This window comes from Ailuropoda melanoleuca, chromosome 1 (genome assembly GCF_002007445.2).
Source record: "Ailuropoda melanoleuca isolate Jingjing chromosome 1, ASM200744v2, whole genome shotgun sequence".
NCBI classification, from domain to species: Eukaryota; Metazoa; Chordata; class Mammalia; order Carnivora; family Ursidae; genus Ailuropoda; species Ailuropoda melanoleuca.
Window position 1 is genome coordinate 49521358 of NC_048218.1, and position 22103 is coordinate 49543460.

At 37.3% G+C, this 22103-nt stretch overlaps 1 pseudogene; it reads right to left on the reverse strand.

Moving 5' to 3' along the window:
• LOC109489113 overlaps positions 1 to 22103 on the reverse strand; it is a 101492-nt pseudogene that overhangs the window by 21516 nt on the left and 57873 nt on the right.

The window sequence follows — 22103 nt, forward strand, 5'->3', positions numbered from 1 at the left end:
TTTTAAAGATTTTATTTATTTATTCGACAGAGATAGAGACAGCTAGTGAGAGAGGACACAAGCAGGGGGAGTGGGAGAGGAAGAAGCAGGCTCATAGCGGAAGAGCCTGATGTGGGGCTCGATCCCATAACGCCAGGATCACGCCCTGAGCCGAAGGCAGATGCCCAACCGCTGTGCCACCCAGGCGCCCCTCCCAAACATTATTTTCAATTAAACTTATTGCTGCATGATTTTTATACAGAGTATAATTCAATGAATTTTGAACATTATATACACTCATAAAACCATTACCACAGTCAAGACACACAACACTTCATTTTCTTAAAAGAATCTTCTCATACTTATTTCCAGTCAATTCCCTTCATCATTTCAGAACTCCAGAAAAACAATGATCTGCTTTCTGTCATTGTAAATGAGTTCCCATTTTCTAGAAACTCATGTAAATGAAATGATGTAGTGTACCTTTTATCTGTCGGAGTTCTTTACTGAACATAATATTTTTGAGATTCATACATGTTATTGCCTGTATCAGTAGCCTAGTACTTTTTTATTGCTGAGTAGTACCCACTGTTTATGTGTACTATCATTTTAATTACCCATTTACATGGTGATAGACACTTAAGTATTTCCCATTTGCAGGAATATTTTGAATAAAGCTGCTATAAACATTGATGTACAAGTCTTTGTGTGGTCATATGCTTTATTGTAGAATTGCAGGATGGTATGATATGTATATATTTCATTTTATAAGGAAACTGTGAAATAGTTTTCCGAAGTGCTTGTACCATTTCCCATTCCCATCAGAAGTGTACAAGAGGGGTGCCTGGGTGGCTCAGTTGTTGGGCGTCTGCCTTCGGCTTAGGTCATAATTCCAGGACCCTGGGATCGAGTGCCGCATCGGGCTCCCTGCTCAGTGGGGAGCCTGCTTCTCCCTCTCCCACTCCCATTCCCCCTGCTTGTGTTCCCTCTCTTGCTGTGTCTCTCTTTGTCAAATAAATAAAATCTTAAAAAAAAAAGAAGTGTACAAGAGTTCCAGTTTGTCCATATCATAACCAAACTTACTAGCACTCGAATTTTTAATTATAGCTCTGTTAATATGTTCATAATGGTGAAGGAGGTCAAAACAAGTCTCCCTAAAATGTGCCACTTTGGCATGTGGACTCTTTTGAGCTGAAGGCAATCAAGACCCAACAGACTCAAGGAAAACTTTTACCTCTTCCTTAACTGCCTAAAAGAATTTAGATAGGGGACCTGATCCAAGAAGAGAACTGTCACCAGAGATAACTACAAAGAATATGGGCTAGTTGTAGTAAGCTCTTGAGGGGGAGGAGGAATAGCTCAGAAAGTCCTGGGAATCAAAATCTTCTCTGTGCCTATTGTCTCAACATGACAGGGCAAACATTTGCTTACTAAACATTTGCTCTTTCCATCTTCCAGCGAATTGTCTTCCTTCCCTGTGAAGTCCCACCCCCTTCTTAGCTCAGAATAGCATATAACATTCAATTACCTGACTGCCTGTAGGTCTCATATTTTGAGGGGACCCCTGCATATTTGTAAATAAATTTGCTTTTCTCCTGTTCCTCTGTCCTATGTTAATTTGATTATTAGACAAGACAAAGAATTATGAAGGATATAGGAAAAATTTTCCTCCCCTACAATGGTATTTCATTGTGGTTAAAATTTGCATTATCCTAGTGACTAATAAAGCTGAATCCTCTTTTATGAAATGATCATTTAAATACTTTGCCTATTTTTTTTATTAGATTGCTTTCTTAGCACTGAGTTTTGAGAATTCTTTGCATATTTATGCAAGTTCTTTGCCAGAGAAATGCATTAGGAATATTATTTTTCCTTATGTAATAATGTCTTTTGAAGACCAGGGTTGATTTTTTTTTCATTAAAATCCAATTTTTCTTTATGCCCTTTATGGTTTGTGCTTTTTGTGTCATACATAGGAAATATTTAGTTGCTCTCTTCCCAACCCCACCCCCTGGAAAATTTATAGTTTTAACTCTTACCTTTAGGCCTATGCTACTGCTCAAATTAATTTTTGTGAATGGTATGAGCTAAAGGGTAAGAGTTGTTTTTTTTTTTTTAATAAAGATATCCAAATGTTTCAGAATTACCTTTTTTTTTTTTTTTTTTGGTTAAGATTTATTCCAGAGACAGAGATGGTGAGCAGGAAAAGGGCATAGCCAGAGAGAGAATCTGAAGCTGACTCCGCACCAAGCACAGAGCCCAACATGCAGCTCTATCTCATTACTCTGAGATCATGAACTGAGCTGAAACCAAAAGTTGGATGCTTAACTGACCCACCCAGGTGCCTTTTCCTCGTTGAATCACCCTAGGACTTTTCTCAAAAATCAGTTTACTATATATGTGTGGATCTGTCTTTGGACTCCCTGTTCTGTGCAATTCATCTATATTTATCCTTTCACCAATACCACACTTATTTCGTTTATTATAGCATTAATATAAGTCTTGAAATCAGGTATTAAATGTTGTGATATTGTGATTTGTAAGAAGAAATATATATCTTGTGTTCCTCCCCATTTCTGGCACAGAGCTCCTAAAATCCTTGAAAATTTCTCAGCCATAGGAGTGACAGGGAACATCTTTTGTTATAATGGTTGGTCTCTTGTTCTTAGTTCCTGAAATCAGTTCAGAGCCATAAAAGTGAAATGTGTGTCTTATTATTCAAACAAGCTCCTTTCAACAAAAACTGAGATTAATGTTAATTAGGTGTCTTTTGGAAATTTCTTTAAGATGGGGGTTGCTCTTTGCCAAGGGAGCCAACCTACAATTAGGCTTCCAGTCTCATCCCACCACCACTTTCTGGGAAGGGAGAAGGGCTAGAGACTGAGTTAAATCACCAATAACCAATAATTTAATCAATCATGACTATGCAATGAAGCCTCCATAAAGACCCAAAAGGACAGAGTTCAGAGAGCATGTGAAGATTTGGGGAGAATGGTGCACATCTGAAGGGCATGGAAGTTCCATCTGGCTATTCATGAGTCATATCCCTTCATAATAAACCAGTGATATAGTAAGTAAGCTGTTTTTCTAAGTTCTGTGAGCCTCTCCAGCAAATTAATTGAATCCAATGAAGAGGTCCTTGTATCTTCCAAACTACAGCCTATTGTTCAGAAGTCCAGGTGACAGCTTGAACTTGTGATAGACGTATAAAGTGGGACAGGGGGTGCAGTCTTGTAGAACTAAGCTCTTCGCCTGTAGAATCTGATGCTATCTTCGGGAAGATCGTGTCAGAACTGAGTTGAACTGTAGGACACCCACATAGTATCCCATAGAATTGCTTGGTAATATGGGGGAATCCTCCCCTCAACCACACACACACTGCAATTGGTGACCAGAAACATTTATGAGCCCTCCAACTTTGTTTTTCTTTATAAATTGTTTTGTCTATTCCAGGACATTTTAATTTCCATACGAATTTTAAAAATAAACCTGTCAAAACTGGCTTGTACTTTAGTCTTTTATTTCTCCTTTTTCAATCTGTGTTTTTATTTATTTTTAACTTATTAAAATTTCTAGGACCTCCAATAGAAAAGCTAACATCCTTGCTTAGCTCCCAATCTTAGGGAGAAAACAGCTTTATTATTAAGTATGATGCCAGCTACAAAATTTCCAATGATGTCCTTTATCAGGTTAAGAAAATTCCTTTTGATTCCCAGCTTGCCAAAAGTTTGTATCTTGAATAGATATGATTTTGTCAAATGCCTTTTAAAATGTGTTATACTTTTTATATATTGCCAGTTTAAAATTGCAATTATTTTGTTAAAGATATTTGTATATATGTTCATGAAGGGCACTGATCTATAATTTTTTTCTTGAAATTCCTTTGTCTAGTTTTGATATCAGTGAAATGCAGTTTTCATAAAATAAAGTATACTTCTCTATTTTCTAAAATAATTTATGTAGGATTGGTATTATACCTTTCTAATTTTTTTCTTTAAGAATTCACCAGTAAAAGCCTCTCAGCCAAAGATTTGTTTACAGGGAAGTTTTTAATTATGAATAAAATATGTTTGGTACACTAGGGATATTAAAGTATTTTAGTTCTTCTACTGTCAGTTTTATAGTTTTTATCTTCCAAAAATTATGACTTGAGTCATCAAGTTTATTAAATAAAGTTTTCAGTAGTATATTATACTTACTGTTCTTTTTAAGTTTTTAAGCCTTGTGTTAGTTAACATTCTCTCTTTCATTCTGGATTACAATAATATGACCTCTTTTTATTGTGATCAGTCATTTTTAGGCAAAATGAATGGTGAACTATAATCAGTGGACAAATCTGTCTCACTACTGTTTTTGTATAACCCACAAGCTAAGAATGGCTTTTGGACTTCTACATATTTGGAAAAAATAGAAAGTTAAAAACTATTCCATGATATTCCAAAACTATGTGAAATTCAAATTTCACTGTCAATGAATAGTTTTATTGGAATTAGCCTGTGCACATTTATTTACAAATAGCCTATATTTGCTTTTATGAGAAGTCAGCAGAGATGAACATTTGTAACAGAAACCTTATTGCCAATGAATCTTAAGATATTTAACATGTGGTCCTTGATAGAAAACATTTGTTTACAGCAGTTTAGAATTTTACCAATTTTATTGGTATTTTCAGAGAACCCCATTTTGCTTTTATTGATTTTTCTCTATTAGACATCTATTTTCTGTTTTACTAATCTCTGCAATTATCTTTATTATATCTTTCTACGTGACTTGGGTTTAATTTTCTCCTTTTCTACCTTTACACGGTGGAATAATTGGTCATTGACTTGAGATCTTTCTTGTTTCCTAACATAAACATTTAAAAATATAGATTACACTCTAAGGAGAGATAAGCTTCAGTCCATAAATTTGGATATGTTGTGTTTTCATTTTTATTCAATTTAAAATATTTCTTAACTCTTTAAAGAAAAAGAAGGTAAAGCAGAGGAATCCATTCTATTAAATGTGGGCATATGGCAAAGCTATAGCAATAAAAAAAGGAGTGAAATTAACTAATCAATGATAAGTTTAAACTCCATTCAATTAAGGACAGATTAGATTTGGTCAATCGTGTATTAAAGTCCATTGTTACTTAACAAATTGCTCTAACATTGGTGACTTAAAATAATATATATCTATTGTCTTACAGTTTCTAAGTGTCGGGAACCCAGTTTAGCTGCATCTTTTCATTCAGGAACTCTCATCTCATAAAGCTACAAATAGGGTGCTAGCCAGGGCTATAGTCATCTTAAGACTCCACTAGGGAGGGGCACCTGGGTGGCTCAGTCAGTTAAATGTCCGCCTTTGCTCAGGTCATGATCCCAAGGTCCTGGGATCAAGCCCCATGTCATAGGGAGTCTGCTTCTCCGTTTCCCTCTGTGTGCTCTCTCTCTCTCTCAAATAAATATATCAGGAAGGAAGGAAGGAAGGAAGGGGAAAGGAAAGAAAATAAAGAGAAAATAAAAGAAAGAAAGAAAAAAGAAAAGACAAGACTCCACCAGGGACCAATCTGCTCCCATGCTCATTCATTTGGCCATGGATCTACTTCAAGCTCATTTTTGGGGCTGTTGACAATGCTCAAGTCCTACTCGCTACTGGCTAGAGGTGTCAGTCCCTTGTCATGTAGCCTTCTCTATAGGGCAGCTCCCAACATGGCAGTTTGTTGCCCCTGAGTGAGAGAAGAAAAAAGGAGAGGGCAAAAAAGACAGAAGTCACAGTCTTTTTATAACCTAAACTTGGAAGTGACATTCCATCATTGGCCATGTTATGTTGATTGGAAGCAAGTCACTAGTACAGCTCACTCTTACTTGAAGGAGATTACACAAAAAACATGTGAGTACCATGAAGCAGGGTCATTGGAAGTCATTTGAAATGCTTCCCACCAAAGATGGTGTTGAAAGACTGGCTAATTGTTTGGAGAACAATAAAACTATAATTCTACCCAACACCACATAAAAAGATGAAATACATATGGATTAATAATCTACACTAAAAGATATCATAATCAAATTAGTATAAAATGTAGAGGTAGGGGTTGGAAAGAATTTTTTAAATGAAAGTTCAAAAATAAACTATAAAGAAAAAGTGACTTCTTGATTACATTAAAAATAAGAAATTCTGTAAGATAAAAGATATGATGAAAAAGATAATTACAAGAAGAATGAATAGAGGAAGATACTCTTAAATTCTAAACATACAAGGAATTAGTATCTAATATATACTGCAAACTTATCTAAATCAACAAAAATCACAGAATAACTCCAAAAAAATGGACAAAGGATATGAAGATGCAATTCAAAAGAGGAAACCCAAAGGCTGACAACACAAAAAAAGATGTTCAAACATCATTAATCATTGAAATGCAAATTAAAAGAACAATGAAATAACATTTTAAATCTCTCAGACTTGCCAAAATAAGTACTTTGAATAACCCAGGAAGTGGAAAGGAAGTATGGATATAGGGACCTTCTTATAGTAGAAAGAATAATATCACAACCTGACAGTGTCTAGCCATAAGTATATGATACCTTATCACATCAGCCATTCAATTCCTAGTCCTTTATATCTCAAAGTCTTATAAAGTTCCACAAGGGGGAATTTATAAAAGAATTGCCATTGCAGGATTAATCAATTTACCAGGTAGTTAGAGGCTATCTGGCATCCACCATTGGGACAGAGAATAGATATAAATATGGAAAATGCACCGTTATGGATCATTGTGCAACAATAAGATGGAACAGATTTAAAGTTCACATAGTCACACACAGGGACCTTATAAACACAGTACTGAGTGAAAATAATAATAATAAAAAGAAAGAGAATGAGGGGTGCCTAGGTGTCTCAGTCAGGTGTTCAACTCATGATTTGGGCTTAGGTCATGACCTCATGGGTTGTGAGATTGAGCCCTGTGTCAGGCTCATGCTCAGTGGAGAGTCTGCCTTATGATTCTGTCCCTCTGCCCCTCCCCACTCTCTCTCTCTCTAAAAATAAATAAATAAATCTTTTTTTAAAAGGAACAGAATGAAATAGCTAACATAATACCTTTTATAATGCAGTATATTTTATTCCATGTATATACCATAATTCATTTTAATAATTAACATTCATTGAATATTTAAATTGATCATAGTGTATACAATTATTTTCGCCACATCACTATTTTATTAATGTTTATTCTGAGAAATGAAATTGACGAATCAAAGAGTAGAAAATTTGAAAGTATCTCTATGCACACTGTCAGACTTCTCCAGAACTAAAGTTCCAATTTATATTCCCATTGACTCTGTGTGATAATGCTCTTACTATAAACATTTGGAATTTAATTCTAAAAAACATTTCCCAACTTAATAAATAAATACTTTAATAAGCATTTCTTTGATTTTCAGTGCACCACTGAATACTTTCCATAACTCTATTGGCAACATATTATTTTTCTAACTGAAATTTTTAAAAAAACAGCTTTATTGAGGTATAACTGATACACAAGTTCTGCATATATTCAATGCATACAATTTGATGAGCTTGGACATATTCAAGCACACATAATGCCATTACCACAATCAAGGGAATAGACATATCCGACACTTCTAATGTTTCCTGTGCCCCTTTGTTTTGTTTAGTTTTCTTAAGACTACTTTTTAGAACAGTTTTAGGTTCACAGCAAAATTGAGAGGAAGATAGAGATTTCCCAAACACCCTTTCCACACATGCACAGCTTCCTCTGCCACCCTTGATATTTGGTTTGTTTTTTGTGGTAAGAACACTCATCATGAGATCCACCCTTTTAAATTTTAAAGCACACAATACCACAGTGTTAACTATAGGCCATATATTGTACAGCAGATCTCTAGGATTTATCTATCAACCAAAATTTTGTATCCCATGAACAAGTCACTATTTTCCCCACAGGTCACAATCCACCTCCTGGCAACCTCTATTATATTCTTTGCTTCTGGGAGTTTGACTATTCTAGATACCTCATATAAGTGAAATCATGTAGTATTTGTCCTTCTGAGAATGGGTTATTTCACTTAGTATAAAGCAGGATTTCCTTCACTTGGAAAGCTGAATAATACTCAATTCTATGCATATACCATATACTCTTTATTCATTCATCTATCAATGGACACTTGGTTTGTTTCTGTATCTTGACTAGTGTGAATAATGCTGTAGTGAACATGAGAGCACAGATATCTCTTTGAGATCCGGATTTCAATTCTTTTTGATATATACCTAGAAGTGGGATTACTGGATCATATATGGTAGTTCTGCTTTGAGATTTTGAGGAACCTCCATACTGTTCTCCATAGCTGCTGCACCATTTCACATGCCCAACAGAAATATACAAGAGTTCCAATTTCTCCACATCCTCACCAACAGCATCTTTTTTTAAATTTATAATAGTCATCCTAACAGGTATGAAGTGATATTATAGTCTCGACTTGCGTTTTCCTGATAATCAATGCTGTCAAGCATCTTTTCACATACCTGTTGGTCATTTGTATACCTTCTTTGGAGAAATATTATTTGTTGTTTTTTGTTTGTTTGTTTTTTTGTTTTTTTGGTTTTTTTTGCTATCAACTTGTATGACTTTCTTATATACTTTGGAAATCAGCCTCTTACCAGACAGACAGTTTCAAGTATTTTCTTCCATTTTGTACATTGTCTTTTTATCCTTTTGATTGTTTCCTTTTCTATGCGAAGGGTTTATGGTTTGATGTAAGTACTTTGGATACTTTCACCTTTGTTGCCTGTGTGCTTTTATTGTTATATTCAAAATATCATTGACAAGACCAATGCCAAAAAGCTTTTTCCCTATGTTTACTTCTAAGAGTTTTACAGTTTCAGGTCTATGTTTAAGTCTTTGATCCATTTTGAGTTGATTTTTGTGTATGGTATAAGGCAGGAGTCATTTTTTTTTTTTTTTTTGCATATGAATATCCAGTTTTTCCAATACCATTTGTTGAAGAAACTATCATTTTCCCATTTTGTCTTCCTGGCACCTTTGTTAAAAGACCAGTGAACCATACATGTAGGGGGTTATTTCTAGGCTCTCTATTCTGTTCTGTCAATCCATGTTTGTCTTTATTCCAGTATTGTACTGTTGTGCTTAAAATAGCTTTGCAATAGGGGCGCCTTTGTGGCTCAATCAGTTAAGCATCAGACTCTTGATTTCGGCTCAAGCCATGATCTCAAATTGTGAAATCAAGTCCCACCTCAGGTTCCAAGCTTGGTGTAGCACCTGCTTAAGATTCTCTCTCCCTCCCCTCTTCTCCTCACCCCCTTCTCGTGCTCTCACTCTTTCTCTTAAAAAAGAAAAAAAGAAAAAGAAAAAAAAAAAGCTTTGCAATGTATTTGAAACAAGGAAGTGTGATGCATCCAGCTTTGCTCTTCTCTCTCTTGATCTCTTTGCCCATGCTGGTTCCTTGTGAATTTTAGGATTGTCTATTACTGTAAAAAATGTCATTCAGTTTTTAAAAAGATAACATTCATTGAATCTGTAAATTGTTTTGGATAGTATAGACATTTAACAATACCAAGTCTTCCATTTCACAAATATAGGATGTCTTTTCATTTATAAAGTTTTCTTTAATTTATTTTGGAAATGTTTTATAATTCTCAATGAAATCTTTTGCCTCTTTAGTTAAGTTTATTCTACAGTATTTTATTCTTTGATACTATTATAAATGAGATTGTTTCCTAATTTCCCTTTCAGATGGTTTGTTGTTAGTGTATATAAATGCAACTGCTTTTTGTATGTTGGCTTCACATTGCATTACTTTGCTGAATCCATTTATTCATTTTAACAATATTTTGTGTGTGGAGTCTTTGGGTATGCTTCATATGAGATCATGTCACCTTCGAAAATATAAATTTTACTTCTTCCTTTCTCATTTGAATGGATTTTTTTTCTTACCTAGGACTTTTTTTTGCATAGGATTTCCAGTACTATGTTGAACAAAAGTGGTGAGAGTTGACATCCTTGTCATGTTCCTTAGAGAAAAAGTTTTCAATTTTGACTATGATGTTAGCTGTGAGCTTATACGTGGTCTTTGTTATGTTGAAGTACATTCCTTCTATATCTAGTTTGTTGAGAGTTTTTATCTGAGTGAGTGTTAATATTTTAAATGGTTCTTTTTTTCTGCATCTGTTGAGGTGATCTTGTGATTTTTATCCTTTGTTCTCTTAATGTGATCTATTGCATTTATTGACTTGCATAGGTTGAACCATCCTTGCCTCCCAGAAATAAATCCCACTTACAATGTACTTAATGTACTATTGAATTCTGTTTACTTGTATTTTGATTTTTGCATCTATAGTCATCAGAGATAATAGCCTGTAGGTTTCATTTCTTATAGGTTTCTTTGTTTGGCTTTGGTATCAGAAATACAGGACTTGCAAAGTAAGTTTTGAAGTATTCCCTCCTCTTCAATTTTTGGGAAGGGTTTGAAAAGCATGGTGTAAATTCTTCTTTATTTTATTTTTTGATTTTTAATTTTTTCCTCACACTGAGTTATTGCAGAATCTGGAAGAGGGCTGAGCCCAGTCCTACCCCTCTTCTCCTCTCTGGCCAGAACGGAGCTGAAATGAAATGAGAAAACACTTGACAGACACATGCTGGGAAAAACCCTGTATTCTAGAACCTCCTTAAACAGTGAACCCCCGATTTCCTGCCCAGAGAGCTGCAGCCCTGGGGATAGGGTGGCATGGGGATGGGGAGGGTCAAGTCTGAGTATAGCCCACTTTTGATGGCTTCTTAGGCACCCACAGGAGACCTAAAGTCTCTGGAAAGAAGTCTACATTGAAGGGGCCTGGGTCCCAGAGTCCAGGTTTGGAGGGCTGGGCTAGAGCCCTGATCTGGGGAGAAGGCTTGGTCTGGGAACACAGACTGTAGGGGGGAAGGCTAAATTCTGAAGCTTAGGCTTACAGAGGGGATTTGAATAATGGAGGCTCCATAAGAGCCCAAGTTTGGGGGCCCTAGGTCAGGAAGCACTGATCTGGGGATGTTGGAGCAGGGAGGCTGAATCTTAGAGCCCAGGAGGAGCCCCAAGTTGGGGAGGGCTGGGTCCCAAAGGTGGTTTGGAAAAACCTGCCTGTCTGCTGCCCTGGCATAGTGCTTGGTCTCCATACCAGTGGAAGGAGAAACAGCTGTGGTGCCAGTAGTGGTCTTCAAAGGACACACACTTGCCTCCACCAAGTCCTGTGATGGGGTCCTTGCAACTGCTGTGCTTGGGTACAAAGAGCTCTCCAAAAAGATCACGCAATAGGGATCATCATCCCAGGAAGTGAACTGCTGCCCTGCCAGGGGTATCTGACACCCTGAGCAGACCAGGCATTCTCAATGCCAGTGCTGGTCATGGTATGTCACGTCCCTTGTATCAGCATCATGCTTCTGTAGTGGGCACTCCTCTTGGGCACAAAGGAACGGGAGGCCAGCAGCTGCTTACAGCCGCTGCACAGGAAGCAGTGCTCATGACACTTCTGGGCTCTGTATTCCAGCTTCCAGGACCCAGGCATGACAGTCCTCCCACAGACAGAGCACTGGGAGGTCACTGCAGCAGCAAGTCGTTACAGAGCAGCTCACTGTCCTGACAAGTGAAGGGCTCAGCAGCCAGGGAGCGCTGACAGCGACAGCAGCGCTCAAGGAGGTGGTGATCTTCCTAGAGCCGCTCCTTTGAGTCTTGCCCCATAAGCTGCTGCCACTCAGCACAGGTGGTGGAAAAGGTGTTGTCATAGCAGGGCACGCAGGATGGGCCATCGTCCATCTGGATGTACCTGCAGTCATCCAGGGACATGCATTTTCCACGAAGGCCTCCCTCATGGTGGCTGCGAATGAGCCCTCCACGTGGGCGGTGGGAGCAGGAAGCCTGCAGGGCGCTAGGCCACTGATATCTGTGGGCCAGACGGAGGGCGACAGAGTGAGCCGCTTCACAGGCTTTAGGCTGCACATGGACTGCGTGGACTAGGATGGCAAATTCGCCTTTTTTTTTTTTTTTTAAGATTTTATTTATTTATTTGACAGAGACAGCCAGTGAGAGAGGGAACACAAGCATAGGGAGTGGGAGAGGAAGAAGCAGTCTCCCAGCGGAGGAGCCTGATGTGGGCGGGGCTTGATCCCAGAACTCCGGAACCACGCCCTGAGCCGAAGTCAGAGGCTTAACGACTGCGCCACCCAGGCGCCCCTAGGAGACAAATTCATCTTTAAACGTTTCCTGAAATTCACTAATGAAGCCATCTGGTCCTGGGTTTGGTTTTGTTGTTTTCTGTTTTGTTTTGTTTTTACTGATTCAGTCTCCTTACTCATTACTGGTTTATTCAGATTTTAGATTTCTTTGTAATTCAGTCTTGGTACGTTGTATGTATCTAGGAATTTACCTATTTCTTCTAGGTTATCCAATGTCTTTGGGTATAATTGTTTGTAGTAACCTTTTATGATCCTTCTTATTTCTATGGCATCCATTGTAATGTCTCTTTCTTACTTTTGAATTTTCTTATTTTGAGTTTGTTGTTTCTTAAAATAGCTAAAGGTTTGTCAAATTTATTTTTTCAAAAAAGGAACTCTTGGTTTCATTGATTTTTTTCTACTGTATATTTTCTAGTCTCTCTTTTGTTTATGCTCTAATTTTTTATTATTCCTTCCTTCTGCTAATGTTGGGCTTAGTTTGATTTTTTCTAGTTCCTTGAGATGTAAAGTTAGGTTGTTTATTTGAGATCTTTTTTTTCTTTTTCAATGCAGGTGTTTATCATTATAAACTTCCCCCTTAGCATTGCTTTTGCTGCACCTTATAAAGTTTTGATACGTTGCCTTTCATTTTCATTTCTGAAGATATCTTCTCAATTTCCTTTTGAATTCTTTTTGACCTTTTGGTTGTTCAAGTCTATTTTTAAATTTTCACATATCTGTAAATTTTCTGATTTTCCTTTGTTATTGATTTCTACTTTTATACCTTTATGATTGGAAAAGAATTGTGGTATGATTTCAATTTTCTTAAATTTGTTAAAAATCGTTTTGCAGCCAAAGATGTGATTTTTCCTGGAGACTGGCGTGCACTTGAAAAGAATGTGTATTCTGCTCCTCTTGGGAGGAATTTTCTGTGTATGTTTGTTAGATCCATTTGGTCTATATATAGTGTTGTGTAAGTCCTCTGGTTCTCTGTCAATTTTCTTTTTTTTTTTTTTAAGATTTTATTTATTTATTCAACAGAGATAGAGACAGCCAGCGAGAGGGAACACAAGCAGGGGGAGTGGGAGAGGAAGAAGCAGGCTCATCCCAGAGGAGCCTGATGTGGGGCTCGATCCCATAACGCTGGGATCACGCCCTGAGCCCAAGGCAGACGCTTAACCGCTATGCCACCCAGGTGCCCCCTCTGTCAATTTTCTGTCTGGATGTTCTATTTTTGAAAGTGGGATACTGAAGGCTCCTAATGTTATTGCATTGCTCTTTCTTCCTTCAGTTCTATTAGTATTTACTTTATATTTCTAGATGTTCTAATGCTGGATACGTGTGTGTGTGTGTGTGTGTGTGTGTATAATTGTTATATCTTCCTCACATCCTTTTTTGTCCCTTGAAATAGTTTACAATTTAGTCTCTTTTACCTGATATAAGTATAGCCACCTTTGTTCTCTTTTTTCATAATTTGCACGGAATATATTTTTCTATCCCTTCATTTTCAGCCTATAGGTCCTTAAGTCTAAAACGAATCTCTTCTAGACAGCATACACGTGGGTCTTGTTTTATTATCCATTCTTCGGGATTGAGAAGTTTTATCAATTATGTTTAATTATTACTAGAGAAGCACTTACTATTGCTGTTTTGTTTATTGCATTCTGTCTGTTTTGCAGGAGCTTGGGGGGGTGGTTTAGAGGTCAGGGGACTGGGTTGAACAAGAGTTTGGAAATGGCTGAGCAAGAGCCCACACTGGGGTCTGTGCCTCCAAAATTTGTGCTTTATGTTAGGTTTTGACAAACTGGAGCTCCAGCCAAACCCAGCACACCACCTGTTTTTGTGTAGCTCTCAAGTAGGAATGGTTAATTTATTTTTTTATTTAAATTCAATTAGCCAATGTATAGTATATCATTAGCTTTTAATTTAAATAAAAAAGAAATTAAAAAAAGAAATATTGTCATTTGCAATGATGTGGATGGAACTAGAGTGTATTATGCTAAATGAAATAAGTCATTCAAAGAAAGAGAAGTATATGATCTCACTCATATGCGGAATTTAAGAAACAAAATAGAGGATCATTGGGGAAGAGAGGAAAAAATAAAACAAGACGAAATAAGAGAGGAAGACAAATTATAAGAGACTCTGAATCAATCAAACTGAGGGTTGCTGGAGGGGAGGAGGCATGGAGGGATGGGGTAACTGGATGACGGTCATTAAGGAAGGCACGTGATATAATGAGCACTGGGTGTTATATACAACTGATGAATCATTGACCTCTACCTCTGAAACTAATAATACCTTATATGTTAATTAATTGAATTTATTTTTTTTTAAAGAGCAAAAAAAAAGTGGTTTTTGCACTTTTAAATGGTAGGGGGGAATCAGAAGAGAAACTTTTCTAACATGTGATATTTCTAACATTTCAGGGTACATAAATTTATTGGAACTAAGGCACGCCCATTCATTTACATGTTGTCCATATACTTTCATGCGATAGTAGCAGAATGAGTAATTGGACAGAGACCCTATGGCCCATAAAGCCTTAAATTTTACGATCTGACCCTTTACAGAAAGTCTTGTGACTCCTACTGCAGACCTTTGCTGCTCAAAGTATGGTCTGTAGACCGAGAGCAAGGTGTATCTTATGGGAGTTTGTTAGAAAGGCAGAATCTCAGGTTCACACAAAAGACCTGCTGTATCCAAATCTGCATTTTACAATGACTTGTATCTACATTCAATTATAAGAAACATTGTTATATTAATGTGCTGCTTTGGCAGGTGGATTGAAGGAGGATAAGTCTAGCAACTAGGGTATGAGTTGGCTTCAGACCAGGAGACAGAGGAGGAAGGAACAGGGTCCACAGACATTTAAAGAATGTCTGCCATTTGGGGGTGCACAGGAAGGCAGGCATTCTTACCCCTGGCCTCTGAGATTCCTGCATATAAATATACAGAGAGTAGGAAGTCATATGCAAGTTAACATAAAAGTCTGCATTTCGTACCATTAAAGTGTGTTTTGCCAAAGCTGATGAACAAGATAATCAAATTAGCCAATATCCAACTTCCCATCTCCAGCCACAAAATAGACAAGAAAAGGGGGTGGGGTGGGGTCCTGACAAGCAGAAATGCCATTTCTACTAGAAACTGGCCTGAAGCACTGCTGTGGGGAAGTTTCTCAAGAGAAGGTATCCAAATATTTTGCTAAAGCATTGTTACAATGCTAGAACAGTCAAGAATAAGATGGTACAGAGTATAGTCCCCTCAAAAATACTCTACAAGAAAATTTGCCATTTGCGATTTCTTTTTTCCTTCTTTTTCTCTCTCTTTCTCGCTCTTTCTTTTGTAATGAGAACTTTTAAGATTTACTCTTTTAGCAATTTTCAAATACATGATACAATATTGTTAGCTTTATTCACATTTTCTTTATCATTCATTCATTGCTGAACACTTAGGTTGTTTCCATGTCCTGGCTATTGACAACAATGCTGCAGTGAACATGGGGTGTAAATTTTTTAGCGATAGTGATTTCACTTCCTTCAGATATATACTCAGAAGTGAAATTGCTGGTCATATGGTAGCTCTATTCGTAATTTTTGAGCAACCTTCATACTGTTTTCCACAGTGACTGCACTATTTACATTCCCACCAACAATACCCACGGTTCCCTTTTCTCCACATCCTGACCAACAGTTGTCATCTCTTGACTTTTTAATAATGGCCACTGTAGGGGCGCCTGGGTGGCACAGCGGTTAAGCGTCTGCCTTCGGCTCAGGGCGTGATCCTGGCGTTGTGGGATCGAGCCCCACATCAGGCTCTTCTGCTATGAGCCTGCTTCTTCCTCTCCCACTCCCCCTGCTTGTGTTCCCTCTCTCGCTGGCTGTCTCTATCTCTGTAGAATAAATAAATAATCTTTAAAAAAAAAAATAATGGCCACTGTAACAGATGTGAGGTGATAGCTCATTATGGTTTGATTTGCATTTCCCTGGTGATGAGTGATGTTGAGCACCTTTTCATATACCTGCTGGTCATTTGCATGTCTTCCTTGGAAAAATGTTCAGTTCCTCTGCCCATTTTTTAAATCAGATTTTTGGGTTTTCTTCCTTCTTGAGTTGTATGAGATTTTAAATATGTATTTTGGATATTAACCCCTTATCAGATGTATAATGTGGAAATATTTTCTTCCCCTTCTAAAAGACCAGAATATTCACAGTAAGCTCCTACACCTTTTCTCTAGGACAATACACTAAATGTTGGGTGCAAGCATTCCTTCCCTCCCTCCCTCTTGGAAGAGGCATCTCAGGACTGTGCATCTTCTCTTAATCCCACCGAATCATGCTGTTTGATGAAAAGTAACCACTCTTTCCCTAGGAAGGCACACTGAAGTGCCCCAGAGGTTGGTGCAGCCTCCACTTCTCTCCTTTATTTTCTCTGGAGCAGTCTCAGGACTGCGCACCTTCTCTCAATTCAGCAGCACCACACCGGCTGCTAAGAGCCACTCACCTCTTTTCCCTGGGGTTTGGGCTGCAATGTCAAGAGATGGATGCAAGTTCCACTTTTTTCATGTCCTAGAAGAGAAGTCTCAAAATTGTGCACCTTCTCTCAAATCCACAGAGCCATGCTGGCTCCTGAGAGCCACACATCTTTTTTCTTTGTTCTTAGAAGCCCACAGGCATTCTAACGATGCCGACTGCCTCAGCAGTCTGTATAAGGTTATCCAGGAGTAAATTTCTTAGGCAGCATCCCCAAAGGCTCAGATTATTGAATGCACGCTTCACTCACTCCCTGCCACACTGGCAAAATCTCAGGCCAGTGGATCTCCCTTGGCATCTAATTGTGCCGACTTCAGGGAGAAGCTGACCCAGGTACAGTGAAACTACCATTCTTACCTGTTTCACTGCGTTTTTTCTCATTGTGCTTATCTGGGTGTTACAACTTCTTAACTGGTCCTTGGAGTTCTCAGAAAGGTATTTTGGCTCAAATATTATTCCTTCTGTGTGTTTGTGTGGAAGGACAATGATTGGAACTTTTTTTATTCTACCATCTTACTAATGTCGCTCTTCAATCGTTTTAATATATTAAACACAAAAAGCATATTGAAAGAACTCACAAACACAAGTACACAAATTTTAAAAATTAGAATCACTACCGAGGAGAGGAGAGGTAAAAGAAAACATAAAATAAGTATAGCAACAACCCTACAAGCACAAATTTCTCATCCAACTTTAAGGTAGTGGGGTATTGGAGAAAATAAGCAGCCTATAAGTGGCTAGTAGTGATTTCCTCAGAAGAAAGAAAGACTTAATAAGGAGAAGTGTTTATGAATATAGGTAAGCTTGCTTGTAACACAGGGAGAATTTCAGAGGAGACTGTGAGAAATTCGGGGAGGATACAGAGAGGGAGGAATTAAGTGAAAAGAAGGGCGCCACTGAGACTTTGAGAAACACATGTAGGGATCAGTTTGTGCAAGAATTCACATTTTGGGTGATGACCAAGGACAAAAAGAAGTTAGGCAGGATGAATTTGGTTTTAGCAGTCTCCTGAAGATAGGAAGCAATCCAAATTTATAGGCTTCAGCCTCAAGCTGGAATAAAAGGACAGGAGGGTCTAATGTAGGATAAGATACTTCCGTTCCCCTAGTCTAGGGGAAGAGCGCAGCTAAGGAGCATAAGTTTTATGGTGGAAGAGATAGTTCCAGGAGCTGATTGTAGCATCCCCTTCGGAAGGGACAATAGGATAAGGTCTCTCCATTGGTATGCTTCAAGTTGGAGCCCAGAGGACAGCGTGATCAGCACAACAATTAAAATATAATCCCACGGGGAAAGTTGCCACCTCTGCTGTGTTCATCACTCTGTCCACAGAACCTAAGACATCAATTATGCAATATGTATCTACTAAATGAATGAATTAGATAACAGTGAGAAACTGGAAACAGAAAACCGACAAAAGGGGATTAGTCAAATACATATGGTATATTTTCACAATGGAATTTGATGAAATAAATGGAAATTATAATTTGGAAGAACACTATTAATATGGAACATATTTACGCTATATAATTAAATACTAAAAGATTGCAAACAATATTTTGTATGATTCCTTTTTGGTAAATAATTATTCGTAGAAAAAACTTAAGAAGAATATACACTAAAGTATTAACTATAGCTATTTCTGGAAGTTATAAGTGATCCTTTATTTTTGCTAATATAAATTTACGAATATTTCAACATGGATTATGATGAAATTTTGAAAGTACAAAATGTACTTGGATTTTGAATAATCAGTACCTGCAAGGTGAATGAATTAGTCTTCAAAAATCATCTATACTACTGGGTGCCTGGGTGGCTCAGTCAGTTAAGTGCCCGATTCTTGGTTTGGGCTCAGGTCAAGATCTCAGGGTCCTGGGATAAAGCCCCAGGTGTGTGTGTTGTGGGTTCCTGCTGGGTGGAGAGTCTGCTTGTCCCTCTTCCTCTGCACCCCCTCCCTTCCCCACCCCTTGTGCATTCAAGCTCTCTCGGGCTCTCTATCACTCTCAAATAAATAAAATCTTTTAAAAAAATCATCTATACTAAGAATTTATATTTAGTCTTAATTGGACCAGTTAAGTAGGTATAAAATGGTTTAATAGTCTTCTAATTTGCATTTCTTTGCCATATGCTTATGTGGTTCGCAGCTGCAAGCTCCTTAAGGGCAGTGACAATATTTTAATAAGTATCCTGAGAGCCTAGGTGTTCGATAAATGTCTGATGGACTAAGTAACTACTTTATAATATCCTGTAATTATTTGCTATGTTGTTGAAAATTTTCTAAAAATATTAAATGGACACTTTATCTAATACCGATTTAAGGTTTTTTCATTTTTCTGAAGCTGCTTCTGCATTTGTTCTTTTAACTTAGTTGCAATCTTTCCTTTGCAGACAAGTTAAATATTATAGTATAATCTGTGGCTGTTTTTCCATGTTAATATTTTCTATAACTGCTTACAAAGTGACCACTCCGAAGTTCTAGTCAATAGTCATTTTTTCTTTTTTCCTGTGACATAAATTTTAGCACTTAAAATTCTTATATATCTGAAGTTTTTTTAGTTATTTCAGTTTATTTCCATAAAAAGGAAACCTTGTTTTTATTTTTATCATTTTACTCTGGATTTTAACACATGGGAGTTAACAATTCTCAATTCTCTTTTTCAGAAAACTCTTTGATATTCTACCCTATTTATGCTTCCACATGCATTCTTAGAAATTTTTTTTGTCAGTTTATAAAGAAAATCATGTTGATGCTTTCACTGAGATTATATCAAAGCTGTAATGAAAGTTGGGAACATCTGATATATTTTGAACATTATTGTCTTCATATACAGAAATACAGTTTGCCTCTCCATTTATTTCAGTATTCTCCCAATAAACTTTGGTAATTTTATGCATCATTTTCAGTTCTTGAATTTATTCCTAAGTATTTAATGTTTGTTTTATTATGATTGGATCCCTTTTCCATTTTTGTTCCCAAATATTTCTATTTTTTATCACTTTCTTTTTCCTACTTTTTTGTTCTTTTTGGCATGTTCCTTTATTCTGTTCCTAAATACTTTAGGCAAAGGCTTAATTCATTGTTTTTCCCTTTTCTCCCATACAAACAGAGGAATATGAGTGATAAATTTTCCCCTAAGTGCTATTTTGGCAGCATTCCATACTTCTTTTGTATATATTGTATTTATATTTTTACTGCATTTTCTTGTTATTACATTCTGGATTTCTTCCCTGACCAAGGCACCTTTAAAGAACACTTTTTCTTAAGTTTTCATGCATTTGGCACATTTTAATTCCATTCTCATTATTTGTTTCTATTTTTAAGTATTTTAGTCTAAAATGTAATCAGTAGGATACCGGTTTTTAAAAATCAGAAGGGGGAATGAAGCATGAGAGACTACGGACTCTGAGAAACAAACTGAGGGCTTCAGACGGGAGGGGGGTGGGGGAATGGGATAGACTGGTGATGGGTAGTAAGGAGGGCACGTATTGCATGGTGCACTGGGTGTTATATGCAACTAACGAATCATCGAACTTTACATCAGAAACCAGGGATGTACTGTACGGTGACTAACATAATACAATAAAAAAAACATTAAAAAAAAAATCACTTGGGTACGTTTTTATCCCAGCATGTGATCCTTCTGAAAAACATGTTACTACACTTGAAAACCAAGTACATTTCCATATCCTCTCCTATGTTCTCTTCAAATAATGGTTAATTCTACTAATCATGTTATTCAGGTAGAATTTTTAAAATTAATTGTCTCCTTGTCATCAATCTAATGAAGAGAATCTTCAAAGGGGAGTTTCACTTGTTTTTCTACTGCTTGGATCTGTTACTGACTAATTTAAGTTGGCAGTCCTCTATTGGCTAGCCAGTGGCCTATGAACAAAATAATCATATGATTTATCATCTAAACAGGGAAAATTTTGATAGTGAAAAAGGATGTTGGATTAATAATTATGCTGGATCGGGACACCTGGGTGGCACAGTCGTTAAGCGTCTGCCTTCGGCTCAGGGCGTGATCCCGGTGTTCTGGGATCAAGCCCCACATCAGGCTCGGCTCCTCCGCTCCTGCTTCTTCCTCACCCACTCCCCCTGCTTGTGTTCCCTCTCTCGCTGGCTGTCTCTCTCTGTCAAATAAATAAATAAAAATCTTAAAAAATAAATAAATAAATAAATAAATAAATAAATAAATAAAATAAGGTTCCTCCACATCTTTAAAAAATAATAATAATAATTATGCTGGATCAATAGGCCTGAACCAAAACTACTTGAGCAAGTCCAGTATAAACCTACCCTACCTGAAGGGAATCTGGCATGAGAGCTTAATTCACTAGCGGTGTTCATTTCTACTCATTCAACAAAACATCAGTAATTGAATTAGCCTGTGTGTCTGTAACTGGAAACTTGACGAAGTCTAGCAGCATTTCATATATGTAGGTCTTACAATGTAAGAGCAGCCCGATGGATATAAGCTACAGGGGTTATTTCTGTGTCTTTTTTTTTTTTTTTTTTTTTTTTTTTTTTTTGCTTATGTATATTTTCTAAATTAAACACAATTACTTTTGAAGAGAGAACACCATAAAGTTATCAGAATAAGCAGGTGATTTGAAAAGTATGGATATTTGGAGCAATTCTAATGATCCATTTTTATAGAGTAGGAATTTAAGAAAAAGGGTGCAACTATATTCAGAAGGAAAAGTTATCAAAAGGCAGGTCTCTAGAGTCCAACTGCCACATCATTTACTAGATGTGCAGCAATTAGACTTATATTCACTTACTTTGACAAAATGAGGATAACAGTAGCACCTTCCCCATGAGGTTGTGATGAGTATTACATGGGATAATGCTGAGCAAAACTAAGTGGGCCTGGCATAAGTGCTCAAGGCATCAGCTATTAGCTAAGGGCAAGCAAGAGGGGGGTGAAGGAAACAGTAGCATCAAGAAAAAAGTTAAGAAGTGGCATAAAGATAGAAAAGCAGTCCTCCGACAGGGCCTGCCTTCCTTTACTCCATTAAACCTCGGTCCTCAGCAGGAGGACGTGAGGATTCTGCAAACCCGTAGGACTTGTTTAAGTTCAGACAGAGGCCTTCCTTTCTTAAGAACCCCCATCCTTCTCTTCCCCTTTTCCAGGCTCCCAAGATCCTGTAGCCCTGCTCTGCCCCATGCTGCCAGCCAGATGTTTTGCCCCTTGAGATTAATCACTTGCCACAGAAAGAGAAGCAAAATCCTGCTGATTGCAGAGTTGTAACATTTTGCCCAAAGAACACAGAAAGGCTTGCTGCATGTAGCATGTATGATTTTCTTTCTTTTTTAGCAACAAGCTGAATGGAACAAAGTATAAGAAAATATGCTGGGGGAAAAATGCAAAAGGAAGAAGTATCTAGTG